This window comes from Gymnoscopelus microlampas (genome assembly GCF_963454915.1).
Source record: "Gymnoscopelus microlampas genome assembly, chromosome: 17".
In the NCBI taxonomy this organism is placed as follows: domain Eukaryota; kingdom Metazoa; phylum Chordata; class Actinopteri; order Myctophiformes; family Myctophidae; genus Gymnoscopelus; species Gymnoscopelus microlampas.
The window spans coordinates 3,011,847-3,035,036 of record NC_139954.1 but is presented as its reverse complement, the minus strand read 5'-3'; the positions used below and the strand labels follow the sequence as shown (position 1 = coordinate 3,035,036).

Sequence of the window (23,190 nt, the reverse complement as noted above, 5' to 3'; positions counted from 1 at the left end):
CATTTTATCCAACTGAATGGCAATAACTAAAACAATCCCTCTGTACATAATTTGATAGCAGTCTTATATCCACCAATAGTCTACAACACTACATACATATATATATATATATATATATATATGTATATATATATATATATATATATGTATATATATATATATATATATATATATATATATATATATATATATATATATATATATATATATATATATGTTCATATGTATATTTACAGGTGAAATATGGGGGGTCATGCCTATGTTCCCTCAGCCCTATGTTCCCTCAGCCCTATGTTCCCTCAATCCCTAACAAATTTATTTTATCCAAATTAGTCCCTATGTTCCCTCAGCCCTATGTTCCCTCAACCCTATGTTCCCTCATCCCAAATTAGACCCTATGTTCCCTCAGCCCTATGTTCCCTCATCCCAAATCATACCCTATGTTCCCTCAGCCCTATGTTCCCTCATCCCAAATTAGACCCTATCTTCCCTCATCCCTATGTTCCTTCAGCGTCACATATGGCCCTTCCATAAAGTGCTGTTGGGGTCACCTGTTGGGTTCCCCCGGGCTCCCCAAGGCATCCCCCAAAGGTATAAGACTATATATAGATATATTATTAGTAAGTTATAAGTTATAAGACTTCATAAAGTTTTCTTTACACCGATGATGATGGTGACCACAACATTAAATTGTGGCTACGTGGTGCAGCTCCGACGGCCCGCTGCTCCGAAAGCCCACCAGTCCGACACCCGGTCCACCTCCGAAGCCAGGGGCTTCGGAGGTGGACCGGGGACCCCCGGGGGTCCCTAGTTCCGGAGGCTTAACCCGACCAGTCTGTCGGTCGGGTCAGGCCTCTACAGCCAGGGACCCCTGGGGACCCCCGGGGAGGCCTCGACGGACACCCGGCTCTCCAGGCGGTCCCGTGGACCCACTCTTAACACATCGGGTGGCAGTGTTTTTTCATAACAACTTACGTTGGGTGCCAGCATTCTCCCCATTGACTGCGCTTTACTGTTTAAATCTGTAGACTCCGCGATGAGCAAATCCACACGAAAAAAAGCATCGATTCATGTTGAGCCATGAGCCTGGCTACAGCCTGGAACCATAACATTACCCTTGCGAGTTACAACGGGGGGGGATCGCGCTTCGCGCATGACCGGTTTTCCCCACAGGAAACAGATTCGGAGATATAGGCGTTTCAAAGTAGGAAATAGACAGGAAGCGGATGTGAATTTTTTTTTTGTTTCCGGTGAGCGATCTGGCACTTCCTTCGCAGGATTACAATGGGTGCTCCCAGAGCTGCTCTAGCCCCGCCCGCGCGGGGAAAAACGGAAAAAACAAAAAGACCAAACTCACGGTTCAGACCGTGTTCGGCACCGAACCGCCACTATGTAAACACACGGTTCAGACCGTGTTTGGCACCCGATGTGTTAAGCACCCCTCAGCGGGCGTTAAGTGAAGTTACAGACCGTGGCCCAAGCACCGCGGGGACCTGGTGGTACAAACCAGAATAGTTGCCCCTGGGACTATTCTGAACTTAGCGCGTCGGGCCCGGCTCACCGGCCGGTCCCGCGTACCCACGATTAAGCACCCCTCAGCGGGCGATAAGTCGGGGGGGGTCCCGCGGCCTACAGACCGCAGGTACCTGGTGGTACAAGGGGTGCCGCAATAGTTATCACGCCCATTAGCAGGGTCTTGTTTCCTCGCTGAAGATTGTCTTCTTTCCTCTATGGTCTGAGCTGATTTCATTTCTCTTGGCTATGGTTTCGCTAGGTAGCTGGTAGGGACAGTGGGAATCTCGTTCGATTAACTCGGGTGCAGCCACTGCTGAGTTGCGGGACAACCGCGGCGCCGGGCACAACCCACATAGATACGTAGCTGCTCGCAGGTTCATGTCAAGTTCCCCCGCCCCCAACCCCATCAAGGTAACTTGCCTTGTGGGTCCACAATCGGGAACTTTGGTTTACTCAACTCCTGCGTGCGCCACCTATGTTGTCTACACCCATATCAGTTACTGTCCCGGCGTGGTCACTTGGCAGTGACTGCACGCCCAACTCAGACGAGTCTGCAGCGCCCTTTAAGACAAGCATATGCTACTGGCAGGATGAACCAGGTAGGCCTCCTGTTCCGCCACAGAGACAGCGCGCCCAGGTGAGGGTTGCCGGTCCGTGGAGACTGCCAAGGCCCCCCGTGAGAGGGGCGGCGGGAGCTCCCGGCGGCCAAGCTTCCCACGGCCAAGCTCCACAGGTACGTTCTAGAGCGAGTGGGCGTCCCGACCGGGAGACTTTTTCACAGGAGGGAGGCAGGGACGAGCGGGACGCCTCCTGGGCCACGGGGAGGGGACAGGGAGGTACGACGCGGAGATCCACAGACGGAGCCTCACGTCGGGCGAGGCTCCGTCGCCCTAGCTATCCTATGGCACCAGTCGGCCCTTGTCCGTAGCTTCCCCCTCTCCACCAGGGGAGAGCCAGGGCGACCTGAGGCTGCAACACTTCAGGCTGCAACCTCCAGGATCCATGGCCCTGCGAGGCACGGGGACGCCCCCGAATATGGTGCACCATGTCCGGCCATGGTCTCTAGCTACCCTATGGCACAAGTGGCCACTTTCCCCCCAATGCGAAATTTCACGCATGGGAGAGGCAGCGAGCCCTAAAGCTCCTGAGCCTTCCGGAGCTTTCTTCGGGTTTTTCGGCCACCGTTTGCCCGGGCAGCCAGGGGCCCGGGGGGGGGGGGGGGGGGGGGTACCGACACGTGCGCACCCCCGGCCCGGATCCAACGAGCCCTCCGCCGGCCCCGAGCGACCCACGGACCGGGAGGTACGGGCCGTTTTAGCCCGAAAAAGGGCCCGAAAGAGGTGGGCCGGGGACTAGTGATGAGCGGGTCGGGTTTTTTCATGACCCGCCCCGCCCCGCCCCGCGACGGAACCCAACCCGCCTCAACCCGCCCCGCGAACCCATATATAAATCTATGGCTCAACCCGCCCCGCGACCCGCGTTGTTTTTTTAATTCTGTAAAATCATGGTTAGAAAATAATCCCCAAGTGTATTCAAACTGTTTTATTGTTATTATTCTTATTCTTATTAGGAATAAAGACAAAACAAGAGCATGTGATCATTTTATTTTTTTTTGCGTGTGAGAGCGGCTGACCCGCTCACCCACAGCCCGCATAATTGCCTCTGAAATTCTGTCGACCCGCTCATCACTACCGGGGACCATGGACTGGGGAGGGCGCCGCCTTGTGGACACGGCCGGTATTGCGCCCCGCGGCCACCACAGGCCTATCCAGGCTTGTGGATCTGCTCTTTTTCCACCCTTTTTGAGCCCGGATTTCGGCTTTCGGACCCGCAGGGCGTCGGAGCCGCGCCACGTAACCTTAAATTGTACGTGTTGAAAGCATGTTCTGGGGGTACGTATACGTGTACATTATGTAACAAGGAAAACTTGACCATGATGACCATGACCATGACTGACCATGATGCTGACCATGCTACTGACCATGATGCTGACCATGATGCTTGGGCAACATGATTGGTCAAACTTAATTGCTTTGACCTGGTCAGCTAAGACATATTAAACTATATGTATAGTTTCTCTCATCAATTCAAATTCAGACAGCTGTGAAACTGACTGATGTTAAATTATATTGATAATTTCTCATCAATTCAAATTCAAACAGCTTTGAAACCTATAGGTACCTATAACAACAGCTGCAAAGAATTACTGATCATTGCAGTGAACTACACTGCGTGCACAATTATTAGGCAAGTTGTATTTTTGAGGATACATTTCATTATTTAACAACTACAGCACTCTCGATCAATCCAGAATGTTAACAAAGCTCAAACCTGAATATTCAAGAAAGTAAAAGTGAGGTTTTGTCTTTTTTTTTTCTTTTTCTTTTTTTAATTTTTATCCCACGATTTTGTAACCCACATTTTTTCACCCAGTGCCAATTGCCTATGTAATCCTGGGCACTGCCTACCCTCTGCCAGCCGTTTTGTCTTTTTTAAGAGAATATCTCAGTGTGCACAATTATTAGGCAAATATTGGTGCGCAGAATTATTAGGCAACTAAATGAAAAACGAATATTTTCCCATCTCACTTGTTTATTTTCTTCTGTTAAAGTGAAAATAATGAACAAACAACTCAAAATTCACAAATAAACATTTCTAACATTTCCCAAAACAAATCAGTGACCAATATAGCCACCCTTCTTTTCAATAACTGCCACAAGCCTTCCATCCATGGAGTCTGTCAATTTCTTTATCTGTTGACGATCAACTTTTCGTGCGGCAGCAACCACAGCTTCCCAGACACTGTTCAGAGAGGTGTACTGTTTCCCTCCATGGTAAATCTCCCGTTTAAGAAGAGCCCACAAGTTCTCAATAGGGTTCAAGTCAGGTGAGCAAGGGGGCCATGTCATTTTCCTGTCATCCTTAAGGCCTTTATTGGCAAGCCACGCAGTGGAGTACTTTGATGCATGTGATGGAGCATTGTCCTGCATAAAAATCATGGTCTTCTTGAAAGATGCAGGCTTTTTTCTGTACCACTGCTTGAAGAAAGTGTCCTCTAAAAACTGGCAGTAGTTCTGGGAGTTGATTTTCAGTCCATCTTCAACCCGAAAAGGTCCAACTAGCTCATCTTTAATGATACCGGCCCATACCATAACCCCACCTCCACCTTGCTGGCGTCTGAATCGAAGTGGAGCTTTGTGCCCATTACTGATCCAGCCACGGGCCCATCCATCTGGTCCGTCAAGAGTCACTCTCATTTCATCAGTCCATAAAACCTTTGAAAAATCTGTCTTCAGGTATTTCTTGGCCCAGTCTTGACGTTTCAACTTATGCGTCTTGTTCAATGGTGGTCGGATTTCAGCCTTCCTTACCTTGGCCATGTCTCTGAGCACTGAACACCTTGTACTTCTGGGTACTCCAGGTAGGTTACAGTTCTGGAATATGCCAGCACTAGAGGACAATGGGTTCCTAGTAGCTTCATGCTTGATTCTTCGTAATTCTCTGGCAGTTAATTTGCGTCTTTTTTTCTCAACACGTTTCTTTCGACCCTGTTGACTTTTTGCAACAAAACGTTGGATAGTTCTGTGATCACGTCCCAATATTTTTGCAATTTCAAGCGTGCTGCATCCCTCTGAAAGATCTTTTACAATTTTTGACTTTTCAGAGTCAGTCAAATCTCTATTTCGGCCCATTTTGCCTGACGAAGAGAATCTGCCTGATAAGTATGCACACCTTGATATAGGGTGTTGATCTCCTTAGGCCACGCCCTCCCTCATTACACAAATACACATCACCTGATATGGTCAAATCCAATAAGCACTCAAGTTTATATAGCTTGGAGTTGGAAAATATTCATACAAATGTTGATATGGTCAAAATACTCACTTGCCTAATAATTGTGCACGCAGTGTATTGAACTTTTATCACAGCTAATAAAGTAAAATATTAATAATAATAATAATGATACATGTCTATACTAATATCGAGCTTTTGTAGATATCCAAAACAACTATATTACAAAAAAATGAGTTTAAAGGTATAATAAGCTATGGAAAACTTAGCTTATTATAAAAAATAAAAAAAATAGAGGGGGATTTAAATGAGTACAAACAAAGTTCTGATATACAGACATGAACATTACACAGTCAAATGAATACGGGTTGGACATATATGGCTGGGGGTCCTCCCCCAGAAACTTTTTAACACAGTAGATACTGTATTAAAAAGGGAGTTTAATACTTTTATCAGTCATAGGAAAATTATGGGTAAATTATTTTATTTTATCCATTACAACCCTAAACTTATAGAAATCGTTTTGATGACTGAAGCAAATAACCACTCCTGATATTGACATAATTCTGACATGATACTGACCACCATGATACTGACCATGATACTGACATAATACTGACATAATACTGACCATGATACTGACATGATACTGACCATGATACTGACCATGATACTGACATGATACTGACATGATACTGACCATGATACTGACATGATACTGACATGATACTGACCATGATACTGACATGATACTGACATGATACTGACCATGATACTGACATGATACTGACAGACAGACAGACAAGACAAAACATTAGAATATTACATGGGCTGATGGAACATAAGGCTGAAGGAACATAGGGCTGAGGGAACATAGGGTTGAGGGAACATAGGGTTGAGGGAACATAGGGCTGAGGGAACATAGGGTCTATTTTGGGATGAGGGAACATAGGGCTGAGGGAACATAGGGTCTCATTTGGGATGAGGGAACATAGGGCTGAGGGAACATAGGGATGAGGGAACATAGGGCTGAGGGAACATAGGGCTGAGGGAACATAGGGTTGAGGGAACTTGAGTACGCTCCCAAATAGGGTACATTAGACATGTTTCTTGATAGAATATACATTATGAACTGAATTATACTATGTGCAGAAGTGTAGTGTCTATTTGTATTATTTTGAATCTTATTCATACATTATTCTTACATGTACCTATCCTGTTTCATGCTTACTGCTGTTGCTGCTATGACACCTGAATTCCCCCACGGGGATCAATAAGTTATATCTGAGATGAGAGTACTATATTTGGTCTGCTGATTTTGTGCTAAATATTGGACATAATTAGCGTATTCCCCTTCCCCTATTCCCTATTCCCCGAGGGTTGAGATAAAAATGTGGTGGTAGGCAACAGAATATTCCGTGCTCAACATAGTTCGTGTTAAATTAGCCCGGAAACATGACTGTCATGACAGTCCTGGCGGAGCGTCAACCTGTTTTTTGCACTCTCTCCCTTTTTGGTCCGTACATCTACATAAACGTTCAAATTTCAAATACAAAGTGCCACGAAATTGTAACAGATGTTACAATTATGTACGGGTCCTGAGAAGTACCCGTATCTTCCGTATTGTTCAATAAAAAGCATTTTAATCCGATTGGTGGCCATTTTCTCTGTATATTTTCGACTACTCGACCCTATCGGTTGTGAGGTGTACTGCACTCTGATACACTATAACTCTGAGAAAATGTCCGCCAATCGGATTAAAATGCTTTTTATTGAGCAATACGGATGATAGGGTACTTAGACCCGTCCGATTCAAATTGTAACATCCATGGCCACGGGGTCAGCACTTTATATTTGAAATATGAACGTTTATGTAGATGTACGGGTTGTAAATGAAGAAAGTGCAAACACCACGTTGAAGTTCCGCAATGGCGCTCGAGCGTCATATAAACCATGGCCAGTGTTACATTACATAAGACTGAGCTAACATGGGATGGGAATCAGCTTAAAACTAAGATAAAATAAAGAATACATTAAGCACCGTCGTAATTGCAGTCATTTTCTAAACTTAAAGGACAACTTTGGTTTTTTACAACCAATGTTTATGTTTTAGATTGTAATTAAAGTAAATAAAAGATGAGTGTTAAAAATTTTAATTTTACTGCTTTCTATAGTTTTAGCAATTTTCACAATCTTTTTTACAGTGTTTTCACAGTGGGCGGGGGCATTCTGTCCGGTGGCTAAATATGTATTTTTTTAACACATTAACCCGGCGTTTTCTTTATTATTATTTACAGTAGCTCTTCTAGCCCCCAATAACTCACATCTGGCCATCTCAGACAGCCGGACCTTTTTTATTGTGTAAAAAAGGCCTATTTAGCCACCGGACAGAATGCCCCCGCCCACTGTAAAAAATATCGCAAAAAATGCTAAAACTATAGAAAGCAGTAAATGAAAAAAAAATTACACTCATCATTTAATTACTTTAATTACAAGCTAAAATATAAACCTTGGTTGTAAAAAAACAAAGTTGTCCTTTAAATGTTGATTGAGCTTAAAATATATGTGTCAATAGTCTCAACTTCTCTTACCTGACGAGTGGACACGCTCAATCAAAGCTCCCTCCAAAACACTTTCTGGTGTATAAACCAGGTAAAAACCTGCAGTTGCGCATTGCATGATGGTTAAAATGCATGACAGACATATGCATTGACCAACCACGGACCTCGATCAACTATGGACTTTATTACAGCCCATCAAAGTTGACATTATATTGTGCATTGCTTTCAACCTCCACTATTACATAGTTGTATTATTTATGCACATGTCACAATTGTGCTTTTGTCACCTTCATGAATGTCATACCTTAATATGCTTCATTTGTTTGTCCACAGCACAGCCCATGTCATTTGTATATGTATTTTCAAATTGTATGTCCCATTTTTTGTAAAGTGGAAATGGAAAAAGTAATTCAAACTGACAATAGTTGTGGAATAACACCCCCCCCCCTCCCTCCACACACACACACACACACACACACACACACACACACACACACACACACACACACACACACACACACACACACACACACACACACACACACACACACACACACACACAGACAGACAGACAGACAGACAGACAGACAGACAGACAGACAAGTTAACAAAGTACCTTTTCACCTTGTACAGTGCAAAAGGGGCAGTCTTCAACAACCAGGCAGTATTAGAACCTCAGAATGCTACTGTACAGTATGTGCAGTAAACATCAACTAAGATAAGCAAATGAGCATGTTACCAACAAGCATCTGTATTGGGGGCTGCTAAGGGTGAGTGAGAAGACTGCAGCCAGGAGAATGAGGCTCGTCGGTCAGTGCCATCCACACCGGGAGCTCTCAGACAGAAAACTTGTACTGTGGGAACCAACACATGAGCACTGATCACAAGGGCGTCCTGCACCTACCTACATGGATGTACTAAAGATGCAGGGGTACTGCTAGTGCTACTAGTGAGCTATTGAGATATTTGAAGGATCAAGATGACTGGAGGGCTCCTCCGAGGACAACCTAGAAACACCAAGACACATTCTTTGTATGATTGCATTGGCTAATAAAACAGCTTCTGACTGAATGGCCTATCACCAGTAATATGAATACATCCATCGTCCATGAATGGATGTATGCACAGACTATTGACATTGTATATGAGGCGAATGTATATAGGCTACACCTCTACAGTGTCAGTCAGCCTACAACAGTGGGCAATATGGATAGTACTATGAACAGTGAGTATAATAAGCACATATATGACATATCAATAGTGAAACATTCACAGCAAAACATGTAAGCAGTCATTTGTTATAGTTCTGGAGGGTACATCCTGGTTCTGGTGCAAATGTAAAACAGGAGTCATTAATCCAAGAACAGAAGAGATTTTATTTTCATTTGTAATCTTTTGGGGGAAAATAAGTTTAAAGGAAGACAAAAAAAATGGGGACATTTACTCGCGACCCATAAAAATGTGTCCGTGACCCAAACATGGGTCCCCGACCCACTGGTTGGGAAACAGTGCCCCTACAGGGATCAATAGTGTGTCAGATATGCCAATACTTTTGTACTTTTACTCGAGTAAATAATGTTTTGTGACAGTACACGTAGCGACCCCGTTCTCCTCACGGTAGCGGAGGTATTTAGGGTCATTGTAGATTTCCAGCTTGTCTCTCCCCTGTTTCTTGGGGACGTCGGATTGGGATTTGATGATGAGCAACTCGGTGAACTCGATGGCGTGCTCTTGGACGCCGACATTCTTGTTCGTCGAGTCCAGCAGGGCCAGTAGTAGGAAGTACTCATTGTGCAGAATGTCCCATTTCACAAGTTCCAAATGTGTCAAAATAATTAGAAAAAAGCAGATCTACAAGCTTGTCGAGCTGGTAGATCGGCTATTTTCTGGACCTTTTCCCCTTTTTTTTTTCTTGGCACCGTTTACATAAGCTATTTTTGAATCCACACACCCTGTGTGTCCACAAATCGCACTCAGTGCACTCTCGCCAATCTCGCCATTTCAGAATAGAATTCAGCTTCGCATCGTTCCAATCGCCATTACAGATGGAGCAGTAGTAGGATGGAGGATCCATCTGGCCATCTGGAAAGAGGAAAATCAGTCACTACATCTGACAGGCAAAGACATTATACTTCTCTCCATAATTCAGGAAGTAACTTTTTGAATATCCTATTGTATGTTTGTTAGTGCAATTGCAAAGCTGTGATACTGATAATTCAGCTGCTGAACCTCTATCACATCACAAGAAACTTGTAAGAAAATAAATGAGCCCATTTGAATACTCACCGCCTACAGCTGGCTGCACTGCTACAGTGCTAGATATGTCCATAGGCCCCGAAGAACACTGGCCATCTGGAAAGAGAAAGATCAGTCACTACATCTGACAGACAAAAAGTTAAGAGTGTCCGCCCTGAGAGTGGGGTTCGATCCCCGGTCGGGTCATACCAAAGACTGAATGCCTCCCTGCTTGGCACTCAGCATCAAGAGTTTGATGGGGGTAAGTCCTGCAACATCCTAGTGTCATGTCCAGGATGTGCTTGTACATCAAGCTGCCTCACGCTACAGAAACAGGAGATAGGACTCATGACTCGGCAAGGCTTACTACTACTTACTTACACCCCAGAAGAGAGATGCTAAGGTTCAAGTGGTTAAAGGAGTGCTGCACAAAAGAAACATACCGTCACACATTGACTCCAATGCAATTTCCACCGCACTCCGACCCTCACTGGTTGGCCCTATTCCAGACGACACAAAATCATTACATGTTAGTAGAGTTGCTTTCTCTGTATACAACCTCAGGAAATGGGTTAAAATGCCTATCCCAGTTTCCCCAGAGTGCAAGTAATGTATTCACATAAATGCCTTGTTTTGTCCTAAACCAGATACAGTATTCATATTAAATTAACAGAAATCAAAAAAAGAAGTAAATATTTGCATTGCACAAGCCAGAAACAGATTGGCGTTTTTACTGAAATTAAAAAGTATCCGATCAATCAACATCTTTGTGTAACACTTCTGTTGATGGTTAACATACATTGATTAAGTTGAACTTGAATAGAATTGATCAGGCATCTGGGCTAACAGGTTACCAGAATGACATCTGGACGTATCTGATGACTACAGTAGGTGCTGAATTATGTGCGCGGATTTGCAATTTTGCACCTATGCTATTTGCAATTTGGCCCATGATCCGGCCCATGATCTGGCTAGTTCGGGGGCTCAACCCGAATCGAGCGCCCCTCCAGTGGACAGGTTGTCCGAGCCAATGGGCGAGCTACTGTAATAGTAATTACCCTCATGGGTCTTGAGGAAGTTCTTCTCTGTTTGTCCATGTCCACACAATTCAATCTCCACAAAGGGGCAGCTGATGGTTTGGTTTAGCTTAGGAAGGTGCCGGGCTCCAAGCACCTGCATGGGGGAAGCAGACAGCAAACACAATGAATGTCACATCATTATATATACACCGAGGTCATGAGCATGCCATGCCATAACAGATAGTAGCACAGCAAACTGTAACACTGATGTTAGAGTTAAATTAACTTCCGATTTTACTGTGTATAGTCAGTACAAGGAGAAGTGCATGATAGAAGAAGGGGAAATTGTCAGGACAGGACAGATCTAACACTGTATGAACACCTTGTTTCATGCTGCGTCACCATATTGATCCTAAGACCCCTTTATGAAGTTTGAGCCATTGTCCGTTGTGGTTCTGACAATCTTCTCACGGATTTCATATTCCAAATGTACGTCATTCAACGCACCTGCCAAGACATCAAATGTGTGCGAGCCCTTCAACTGCCTGCATGCAAGAGCAGCAGAATGCTACTTAAAGCTACTTGGATCCAGCCAATGTGCAGTAATGCCAATAAAGCTCCTCCTCCTTGCAGACCAGCAGTCTGTTGTTGTGGCTACGTATGAAGTCTTCCTCATTGCGTCCTTCACCTCCTCCTTCATCAGCAGTGTGGCATTGTGAAGCTTGCGTCGGACAGTGGTTCGATACATGACGGTAGTTCTGTGACAAGGCTCTGGAAAGCTGGCAGCTCAACAACGAAGAAGGGCTGGAGACCTTGAACTATGAAGTTGAGTAATGCATTGTAAACACTCTTCTGAGAGACTTGCTTCGTTTCTTCAAGCTTCATCTGTTTGAGATTCGTGGAAGATGTCCCAGGCAGTGATTTTCTCTTCAAGGACGCTGAAGTCAGTTCTGTGTATTTTTTCATCTGCTGTTGTCCATGACGTCTCTGTAAAAAGACACAGTATAACTTAAGTTAAAAATAGTTAACAAAGTTAGCATCAAAAAGTTAACAGAAAATGTTAGGAGACTGCTTTAAAAATAAATACAATAATTTAACACATTTGAGAATTGTGTCACTTTCAGGATTTTACATTCCACCATTTTTATCCCCAAATCTATTATTTGATTATTCAATTATTGTTGTATATACCACTGGTTCTCAAAGTGAGTTCCAGGGACGCCCAGGGTCCTTGCAAAATTAGTTAAAAAAAGCATCACAATCATTTTAACCACTTTAACCATTATTTTATACTTTGGCTATTCAAAAATAGCAGATCTACAAGCTCATAGCAGGGCACCGAGTGCCATGCTCTGAGCTTGTAGATCTGTTATTTTTGAAAAATCCCACGCACAAAATATTTTTAGATGGGGGTCTGCAGCCAAATACATATCATTGTGGGGGTCCTTGACATGAAAAAGTTTGAGAACCACTTGTATATACTGTATATTTATGATTATTGCTGCTACAACAATGACTAAGGAACCAGAAGTAAATAATAATACTCCTATACACCAGGGGTTCTCAAACTTTTTCATGTGAAGGACCCCTAAATTGATATGTATTTTGCTGTGGACCCCCATCTGAAAAGGTTTTGTTCCAGGGACTATCCTCCAGAAGCAAAGATTTGAGTTAAAAAAAATAATATATACAGTAGTAGGCTATAGCTATTCACAACATTTAAAAAATAGCAGATCTACACGCTCATAGTGTGGCATGAAGTGACAGGCTATGAGCTTGTAGATCTGCTATTTTCGAGTAGCCAAAAGTATTAAATAATGGTTAAAATTAACTCTTTTTTTTTGCTGGGGACCCCCTGGAACCCCCAGGGGTGAGAACCATCGCTATACACCCATACAAGAACAATACAGAACCCTTGAACTAGTATGATTACTAATACTAGACTAACATAATATATATTTATTTATTGCATACCAAGTGTAACAGAAAGGCTTAACAAGGGGGTCTTACGTAAACGTGTTTCTTCAGGTTGGACGTCGAGTTGTTGAAAGCAGAGATGTAGTTTGTCTTTGGTAAACACAGTAAGCATTTGAAGCAATATGCTTTTTTGTCTGTGTCCGGGTTTTTCTTCACCCCCTCATATTCAAACATGGACTTAAAGACGGAGTTAACGCTCTCGTCTTCTCCTACTGCCGCCATCATTACCGCCATCCTGTTTTGTTTTTGTTGATAGACAACACGACGTGGGTAACCGGCGTTATCCTTATATGGATGCTGGGCGGGCCTGGATGACGTATTTCCGCTTTTATGTAGATTACAGTGGAGAACGTGTACTGTGATAGGTTTCCTTCTTTGACGAACACAGCTTGTGGCCAATTGCATTTTAGGGGAAAATGTGTTCTTTTTTTTTCTTCAGTGAACCAAAAGTAACGAGTACTTTTTAGCCTTTGTAGAAATCTACTCGAGTAATAGTAAAATATTTTTCTTGGAAATGTACTTGAGTAGGAGTAATAAGTGTAAAAAATATATAATACTCAAGTAAAGTACAGATCCTCAGAATATGTACTTAAATACAGTACTCAAGTAAATTTACTCCGTTACTGTCCACCTCTGCAGGTAGCCAGTGGAGTGAGGCCAGCACGGGCGTAATGTGCTCACGCCTACTGGTTCTTGTCAGGAGGCGTGCCGCAAAAATTTCTAACCCTAACGCTGACTCGGTACTGTGAAATGCTTTAAATCCAGATTGAAAGACATCGAAAATATTGTGTTCCTGCAAGAAAGACTGTAATTGAAATAAAACAGTTTTCTTAAGGATTTTAGAAATGAAAGGAAGCTTTGAAATTGGTCTGTAGTTTGCCAAGACAGAGGTATCGAGGTTTTTTGATTAGTGGTGTCACAACTGCTGTTTTGAAGTATATTGGTACAACACCTGAGGCCAGACTGCTATTTATGATGTTGTGGACACTAGGCCCAATGGACTCCCAAAACTCCCAAACCTGCGGTGAGTGGGGATAGCATCCCCACTCACCGCAAAAAGCACTAACGTATTTAATTAATAAATATTATAGTAATATTGACTATAATAATAATAATAATAATAATAATAATAATAATGATAAGGGTACTACTAATAATAATAACAATAATAATAATAAATAGCCTGTCTGGAGAATATGGGTCGTTCATATAGCAACCACAGCAACATAAAACCAGTGTCAAAAGGATATACATTAACACCGTTCTCTCACACTAATATTTGTTAAAAAAAAAAGAATAACATTCTTATTGCAGGATTTGAACCCGTGACAACAGGTGTAGCAGTCAAGCGTTTTAACGCACCGACCCACCGTTCACGCAGCATCGTTTGTGATCATTATAGAGATACTCATCAATCTAAACATCAACATCATAATATATTTACTGAAGATTGCGGAGTTAAAATACACATTTCACGCTGGAAATATTATTCAAACACATTATAATGCCGACAATATCGTAAAATATTGCATATTCAACTGAGAATAAAAGTATTGGCAGCCATGTAGTTTAATTTCGCTTCTTATACATTGACAAGTCACGTGACGTGTCTGATCAAAAGAATAGATGGGATGATAACAACCTACTGTATGATTTAAAACGGTGGCAGGTGCATACTATGTAGAAAAGGCCATTATCAACCGAAAGAATCGATGATAACTACCGACTGAGCGACCCAGTCGGTAGAGCATGCCCCTACTAGGAGGAAACGATCGTCCTGATAAGAGATGATAACTGCCATTGTATCGGATGATAACGTTAGAAGCGGGTGCAGAGAACAACAAGAATATCAAGGACATACACTTAAAGGCTCTTCCACCATCTCAAACCCCCACTACATCAGTATACTAGTATCCTTAGAAATTATTTAAATTTAAATAAAATAAGACAATCAATGCAAATAAAAAATGATGCCAATTTAGAATCAATTTAGAAAAATAAAATAGATAACTAAATAAATACAATCTCTTTGTTGAGCTGCTCTGTCCTCATTGTACTTAATGCTTCTCAGAGATTGCATTTCAACGTTTTATATATATTTTTGTTATTGTAATGTAAGGAAATGGCAAGTTTGTTCTAACCGCAGATGTTTACTGATAATTTTGGCGGTTATGTTATTGTGGCGGTTATGTTATTCACACAACGCACAGTTGAAAAGGAAACCAATGTTCATTATTGACACTAAAAAACGAACAAAAACAAACCAAGGTTCATTTTATTGACACTAAAAAACAACAGTTTAATGCCACTCCTCCCTTCACAGGGGTCCTGCATCCGCATCACCTGCAATGGGAGGTTGATTTGTGAAATGGGACTGGATAGATTGTCAATTGTGGAGAAACACATGGACATGTCACCTACCTTGAATCTGGGGAAGGACATTAAACACATTTTGTGTTCATCCTTTACTGCTGAACAGCTTCGATGGTGAAGGCGACATCTTTCTTTGTGAGCATTTTGTAGACAAGAATGAAGTTCGCCAATTTGTGTTCTACTTTGTCCCTATGCTCGTTGTCCAGCTTGACCTTGATCAGTGTTCCGTTGAGGTTCACCCTGATCCTCTTCCCAATGATCTGACTGGGGAACACCACACTCTCAAAACGAATGTGTCAAAAATAACACTTGTGTTGTTTCTTAACACATCTGTGTGTCTAGTTAAGGACAACACACAATGTGTTGTTTTGACACATAATTTTGTGTTGACAGATTTTACACATGTTGTGTGTTAAATGTGTCAACACACCGAATGTGTTAGGATTTCACAAAGATAACACAGAAGTGTGCTATTTCATGTAATATTACACATAGCTGTGTTAATGTGTTTTTTATACAAATGTACATAGAAATTTGTTATTTTATACAGAGCTGTGTTAGTTTACACAGCTGTACTTACTCAGCGCAGAAAATACTAAAATGCTCACAAAAAGATAAAAATAAACAATTGCTTGAAATGCAAGTATCGGTAACATTTATTAAAATGTATTTGACTTTCACAGACATTTGTAACAAACATAGTCAGTGCAAACTCTTGACTTTAAGACTGAGAACAAACTCATTAGTGCAAACACCTGAAATACATAATATGACATTCAGGTTTAGTAAAGTAAAAATTTGACATATTGACTCTCTCTCTTTTTTAACCAACTCAGTCGTAGTGCAAACTCTTGAAAAATGAAATTCAGGTTTATAACAATAAACATCAGAATTGAGAAATCTCAGTGCAATCTGGTTGAAATACTCTTTTGATGTATAAACTTATTGAAATAAACAAATCCTCACACTTGTGCAATATCCTTGGCATTCCAAGGGATCAATGGAACATTTGAGAACACTATAGAACACAGAAAAGGTCTGTAGCACAACTGTCTAGTGTCATTTAACAACTAGTAACAAAAAAAAATCTGAAATGAGAGAAAAGAAAAAAAAACAGAATTCAGAGGAAGTCAATAATGGCAACAACCTGCAAATGATCACTGCAGAGGACATCAGGACATACCATCATAAATATGCAGGACCATAAGGCCAGTGGACACAGCCACTTACAGGCGGCACCATTTAACACTTAAAAGTAATGCAAATTTAAGCAATCAATTTGTATCTTGGATTAATATAGAGTTGGTTTCCACTGTAAGATGACAGCAGATCTAGTGGTCTGATGTCAGCTACATCCTTTATATAGATCATTTCATACTCAGAATTCCGCTCCACCACATAAGAATACAGATGATCGTCAAAAGTATTTCACAGATAAAATTTGAATACAAATTAACACCTCTTCCTTTTCACAATTTGGAAACATGTGTATAATCTCCCCAAAGAGACGCTCTCCTCTCAGGTCACGGTTCAAAGCAAGAACACAACCAGTTCTGTATGTCTGACCAAGCACACAGACAGAGTGAGCCACATGAATTGTGCTGCAAATGCCAATATCATAGCCAAGTGCTTTAAAATGTTCAATGAGCTGATCACTTTTTTTCCAGAGATCTAACAATGAGTGGAAATGAGTTTGGGACAGTAATTTGGTTTGTGAGGGGGTCACTAAATTTCCAATGAAACATACTTTGAACTTGACATTTATAAGCCAGAGTCTTCGAGATATTGATGAAATTACACACAACATGAGCATGCCTTTTCAGCGGAGCATGCTTACCCTCAAATCTCATACACCACAACTTCAAAAGTGGACCAAATTTGATCATCATGCGCCAATAGTGTCATAAAATGATGTTTTGGTGTGAGCGGCCTGTCTGGATACAGATTCTTGAACAGGTTATGGTGATCTATAACCTACTGTTTCAGAAAGATAGCCAGACCATTGCTAAGAACTGGGGCAAACACTATGCTACATATTTCTCTGAGGAGCAGGAACAATTCCCAATGTTGATCATGTTCAGGTATAAAATCTCCTATTAGGAAGGGTAAAAAGATTAATAGGCACCACATCTGACTAGCTGTTTGTTTAATGGGATTCTGTGATGTCCTTAAGTTAAGAATGACAGTAGTTTTTTTTTTCATTTGCAAAACCGTAATCAAAGCTTTTCAATCTGTCATTGAACTGCTCCAATGTGAAAAGCTTCTCCTCATAGATGAAATGTTTTAGCATCAGTTTTACTTCAACTAGAGCCACACCCTCTAAAATGTCATGCAAAATGTCGACACAAATGTTCTCAGTCACATGAAAATAATTGACCGAGTTTAAACAGGAATCCTCTTTTATACCAGTTAGAGATGGATTGTTAAGCATAACATGTTGTTCATAGTTTGCTTTAGTACGAAACTCCTGGTGATCATCATCAAACACATGCTGGGCAGCTAGTTTGTCAGTTAAACGTACGTACATGGCAAAATGTGTTGGCTGAAAAGCTTTCCAAAAACCCTCCAAGTGAATGAATGGCAAGATTATCAGCAGACAAGAGACAGATAGTTCCATGGAGCCGATTACTCTGACCCTTAATTTGAACCTCTATCCCTTCCATTTCAAGAATTCGAATGTCATCCAACAAAGGCTCTAATATTTTGCTAAAGCCATATACGGCTCGGTCTATAGAATTGAAGAGTAGACAAAGGTGAATGTTTGCAAGGGAGGAGTTGAATTCCACAGGCAGGTTTCTTAAGTAATAGTAAACCGCTCCCATTTTGTGAACCTTAGTTTTTGACGATAAGGGGTTGGTAGTTTCTACGTCGTCAAAATAAAGCTGGATTTGTAGGGCATGAAACAGTTTAATGCCACTCCTCCCTTTACAGGGGTCCTGCATCCGCATCACCTGCAATGGAGGGAGGTTGATTTGTGAAATGGGACTGGATAGATTGTCAATTGTGGAGAAACACATGGACATGTCACCTACCTTGAATCTGGGGAAGGACATTAAACACATTTTGTGTTCATCCTTTACTGCTGAACAGCTTCGATGGTGAAGGCCACATCTTTCTTTGTGAGCATTTTGTAGACAAGAATGAAGTTCGCCAATTTGTGTTCTACTTTGTCCCTATGCTCGTTGTCCAGCTTGACCTTGATCAGTGTTCCGTTGAGGTGATCCTCTTCCCAATGATCTGACTGGGGAACGCAGCTCCTCCAGGATTTTTTCATGCATTGACGTTTTAATTCCACAATAATGGGTTGGGATGATGGAGGGATCCACTGCAAAGACCTCTCTGCGATGCAGACGTACAGAGTGTCAACGTCCATCCTCTCCAGCTCTCTCACCACCTCAATCTGAATTTTCTACCTTGTTCTTTTATATTAACGGTTGCCTTTAACCTGCAGGGTAAACCCTCTGGGCTGGTTGCATGGTATTCACCTCCACTGAGAAGTCTATGTTACCACCAACATCGACATTTGTCAATGTATCTGCACATGCAACATTGTTATTGAGTGTTGAAGATGACCAATACCCATTTTTAATGACAAAATGGTGAAAAAGAAATACTGTAATACTGACTTGTAATGTCTTTTCCATTAGAGAAATCAAACACTCTTTCTTGTGTGAAAAAAATAGAGAATATTTTTTTTTGTTACTGGACAAACGATTTTTATCAATTACCCTATTTCCCGGTAATGGCCACGACTCATTAACCAAAATTTCTGAGATGGTGACGTTGACGAACAGCGAGGCTGGAGGGATGGCTGTTCCATCTTTAGACAGGAGATTTATGTGACGATATCCTTGGAATTGCACGGTTTGGGGAAACACATGAGCCAGTGTGTGACATCTTCAGCACTTAAACAAAAGAAGCGGTCTCATCCGAAACATATCCACACTATGGGATTGCTGCAATAAATGATATCAAGGTTGTTGCTTGTTATGGCTGTTCTCTCTTTTGTATTCATAGGGCTTCTAACAGCACTCTTACCCTTTGAGAGACTTAAAAAAAATCTCCACCGGGAGTTTATACATTTATGACTGTATGCCAGTGATGCTCTACTAATTCAGCTACACAGGACGACAATGTTTGGCGTTTCCCAGGTAAAAAAATAGCATACTAAAAATATATTTTTGATGAATGTGTTAAAGTATACTTTTAGTACGGATGTACTATTTTGGCCGACTTAAATTGAACTTAAGTGTACTCAAGTACAATTAAATTGCTACTTAATGTATGCTTGAGTATACTAAAAGTGCAATAAGTGTGCTAAATTCGTACAACTTTTTACAAACTTTAAGTATACTTAGTACAGTAGTGAAAAGTATACCCACGAGCAGTCAAAATGCACTTTTAGTGCAATTATATTATATCATTAGTGTGTTGTAAATCTACTTTAAATGGGATTACAGTACATTATCAGTTGTATAAAAGTGTATTATTAAAACACTTTTATCATATTAATAATACTTTTCAAATGTACTTTTTAACTGTCCGATTTAGTTTATTTAAAATGTATTAAAGTATATTTTTAGTATGGATGTACTATTTTGGCCGACTTAAATTGAACTTAAGTGTACTCAAGTACAATTAAATTACTACTTAATGTATGCTTGAGTATACTAAAAGTGCAATAAGTGTGCTAAATTCGTACAACTTTTTACAAACTTTAAGTATACTTAGTACAGTAGTGAAAAGTATACCCACGAGCAGTCAAAATGCACTTTTAGTGCAATTATATTATATTATTAGTGTGTTGTAAATCTACTTTAAATGGGATTACAGTATATTATCAGTTGTATAAAAGTGTATTATTAAAACACTTTTATCATATTAATAATACTTTTCAAATGTACTTTCAAGTGTCCCATTTAGTTTATTTAAAATGTATTAAAGTGTATTTTTAGTATGGATGTACTATTTTGTGACAAGTGACAAGATGGTGACAAAAACGGAACAGTTGATTATGTCATAATCACATGACTGCAAATTTGAAAGGCAGAGCCAATGGCTCTGCTGAAAGGGAACCCTGTGACTCTGACCAATCACAGGGAAGCCAGTGCAGCATGCAGTCTCAGGATTGCAGGACTTCTAATGTATTTAAATTATTCTACACTTTAATAAAGCATATTAATAGTATATTAAAAAGGATTTGCAAATAATCATACTTTCGTATTATAAGTTATTTTTAACAGAGTATTAATAATTAATATTTTTTTAAAGTGCACTAAAATACAACTTAAAATTATTATAGTGCATTTTGTATTATTATAATTAAATAAACATATAATGAAGTTAAGTATACTTTAATGAAGCATAGAAATAGTGTATTATAACATTCTTAAACTACACTTAATTCCTACTATAAGTATTAGTAAGTTAGTATACTTTTTTAAAGTACACTGGCATATCATTTTAATATACTTACATTAAAGTACAGTTATTTTAAGTATATTTAAATACATTTCTAATTGAGTGCAATTAAAGTACACTAAAATAAAGTATGCTAACAGTGTATTACAAATGTCTGAAAAATAAATATACTTATATTAAAAATACTAAAAGTACACTTATAAGCATTAGTAGTTTATTATACTTTTTCAAAGTACACTGGCATACAACTTTCAATGTTCTTACATTAAAGTACAGTTATTTTAAGTATATTTAAATACATTTCTAATTGAGTGCAATTAAAGTACACTAAAATAAAGTATGCTAACAGTGTATTACAAATGTCTGAAAAATAAATGTACTTATATTAAGTATACTAAAAGTACACTTATAAGCATTAGTAGTTTATTATACTTTTTCAAAGTACACTGGCATACAACTTTCAATGTTCTTACATTAAAGTACACTTATTTTAAGTATATTTAAATACATTTCTAATTGAGTGCAATTAAAGTACACTAAAATAAAGTATGCTAACAGTGTATTACAAATGTCTGAAAAATAAATGTACTTATATTAAGTATACTAAAAGTACACTTATAAGCATTAGTAGTTTATTATACTTTTTCAAAGTACACTGGCATACAACTTTCAATGTTCTTACATTAAAGTACACTTATTTTAAGTACATTAAATACATTTCTAATTACTCTAATGTCACTTATTTTAAGTACATTAAATACATTTCTAATGACTCTAATGACTGAAAATAAATGTATTCTTCTTAAGTACACTAAAATGTCACTTATAGGTATTAGTAATTTAGTATACTATCTCAAAGTACACTGGCATACAACTTTTAATATACTTACATTAAAGTGCACTTCTTTTTAGTATATTAAAATACATTTGCAATGGAGTGCAATTATAGTACACTTACATATATTAGACTAACAGTGTATTACAAATGACTTTACTATAAATACACTTTTCTTAAGTACACTAAAAGTACACTATTAAGCAGTTTCAATTTAGTGTACTTTTAAAAAGTGTGCTAACATTTACTTAAAAATATACTTTGCAAAAAGTACACTTTGGATAAGTACATTAAAAATACATTTCAAGTATTCCATAATTAGTATATTTATTTTTAGTACATTGAAGTTGAACTTAATTACATCTTTTTCTAAGTATACTTTGTATAAGTTTATTTTTAATATGCTTTTAATTAAGTACAAAAATCCAAAGTATACTTTTAATAATATTAGTACACTTATATTATGTTTTTCATATACTAAAGTATACTACTTTTTTACCTGGGTTATCATTCTCAGCTTTGCTTACCTGCTTGAATGCATGTGAATGGAAGGGTGAATTGACCAATGAAGTCATTCCTGGATGCTCTGTCATAGTCCTCAGCCACAAAACGAACCAGGGCCAACTCAGGGGCGTGAAGGACAAAATTCAGAGTCTCATTCCACATCGGGTTAAAGCCTACAGGTAGAGGGCAGTCAGAGGCAGACGATTACATTTGGACCTACATGTCTTTGTTACTATCTGAGTATTATTATACATAATACTTTCCAGATCAATAGGGTATGCTTCAATAAGTAATACTGTACATAAGTACATTGTTACATATAATTTTATTTGGGTTTTGAGAGGATGGAATGTTGAGGGCTTCTGGATGTGGAATTTACATACCAGGATAATTTGTTTTTATTATACTAGCTAATCCACTTTTTTTTGCGTTTGTGTATGTGAAAAAATGAGATTTTGAGGCCTATTTTTCCATACAAAGAGTGTCATCTGATTTCTTGTTCACAGAGCAGAGATGCAACAGATAAGATGAGGCCTATTTTTCCATACAAAGAGTGTCATCTGATTTCTTGTTCACAGAGCAGAGATGCAACAGATAAGATGATGGACAATATTTGGACTTCTATCATATCCAGGTAGCTATACAACCCAAGGTTCTGCCGTTTGACGATTCTCTCACCATTGTTATTAATATGACTGGTCTCTTCCTTGGCCTGATCCTGTGGCACTCCATACACCTCCACTCTGACCAGTGGGTCTACTATAAAGCCTTCTTTTTGGTTCACCTTGGGAAGCTGCTGTCCACTGATCACCTGAAATACACACAAGCATGCACGTACGCACACACATATGCACACTAAATATTTTTGCCGGAAAAAGCCAAACTAGAAGCTCGTTGGCATAGGACAAGTTGTGAGCTTGTATATCCGCCATTATCGCCTAATGTTCGCACCCTCCCC

The 23,190-nt window shown here is 39.9% G+C and overlaps 2 long non-coding RNA genes across 2 annotated transcripts in view; both read right to left on the bottom strand.

Annotated features, from left to right (window-relative positions):
* Positions 1-23,190, bottom strand: part of LOC311065093 — a 442,153-nt gene that overhangs the window by 344,933 nt on the left and 74,030 nt on the right. The gene's annotated exons all lie outside the window — the stretch shown is intronic.
* Positions 9,653-10,604, bottom strand: LOC311064959. The gene is made up of 3 exons (XR_014602770.1): positions 10,547-10,604; positions 10,155-10,220; positions 9,653-9,950 (listed from the first exon to the last, which is right to left on the bottom strand). It is a non-coding gene; the product is annotated as an uncharacterized lncRNA (long non-coding RNA).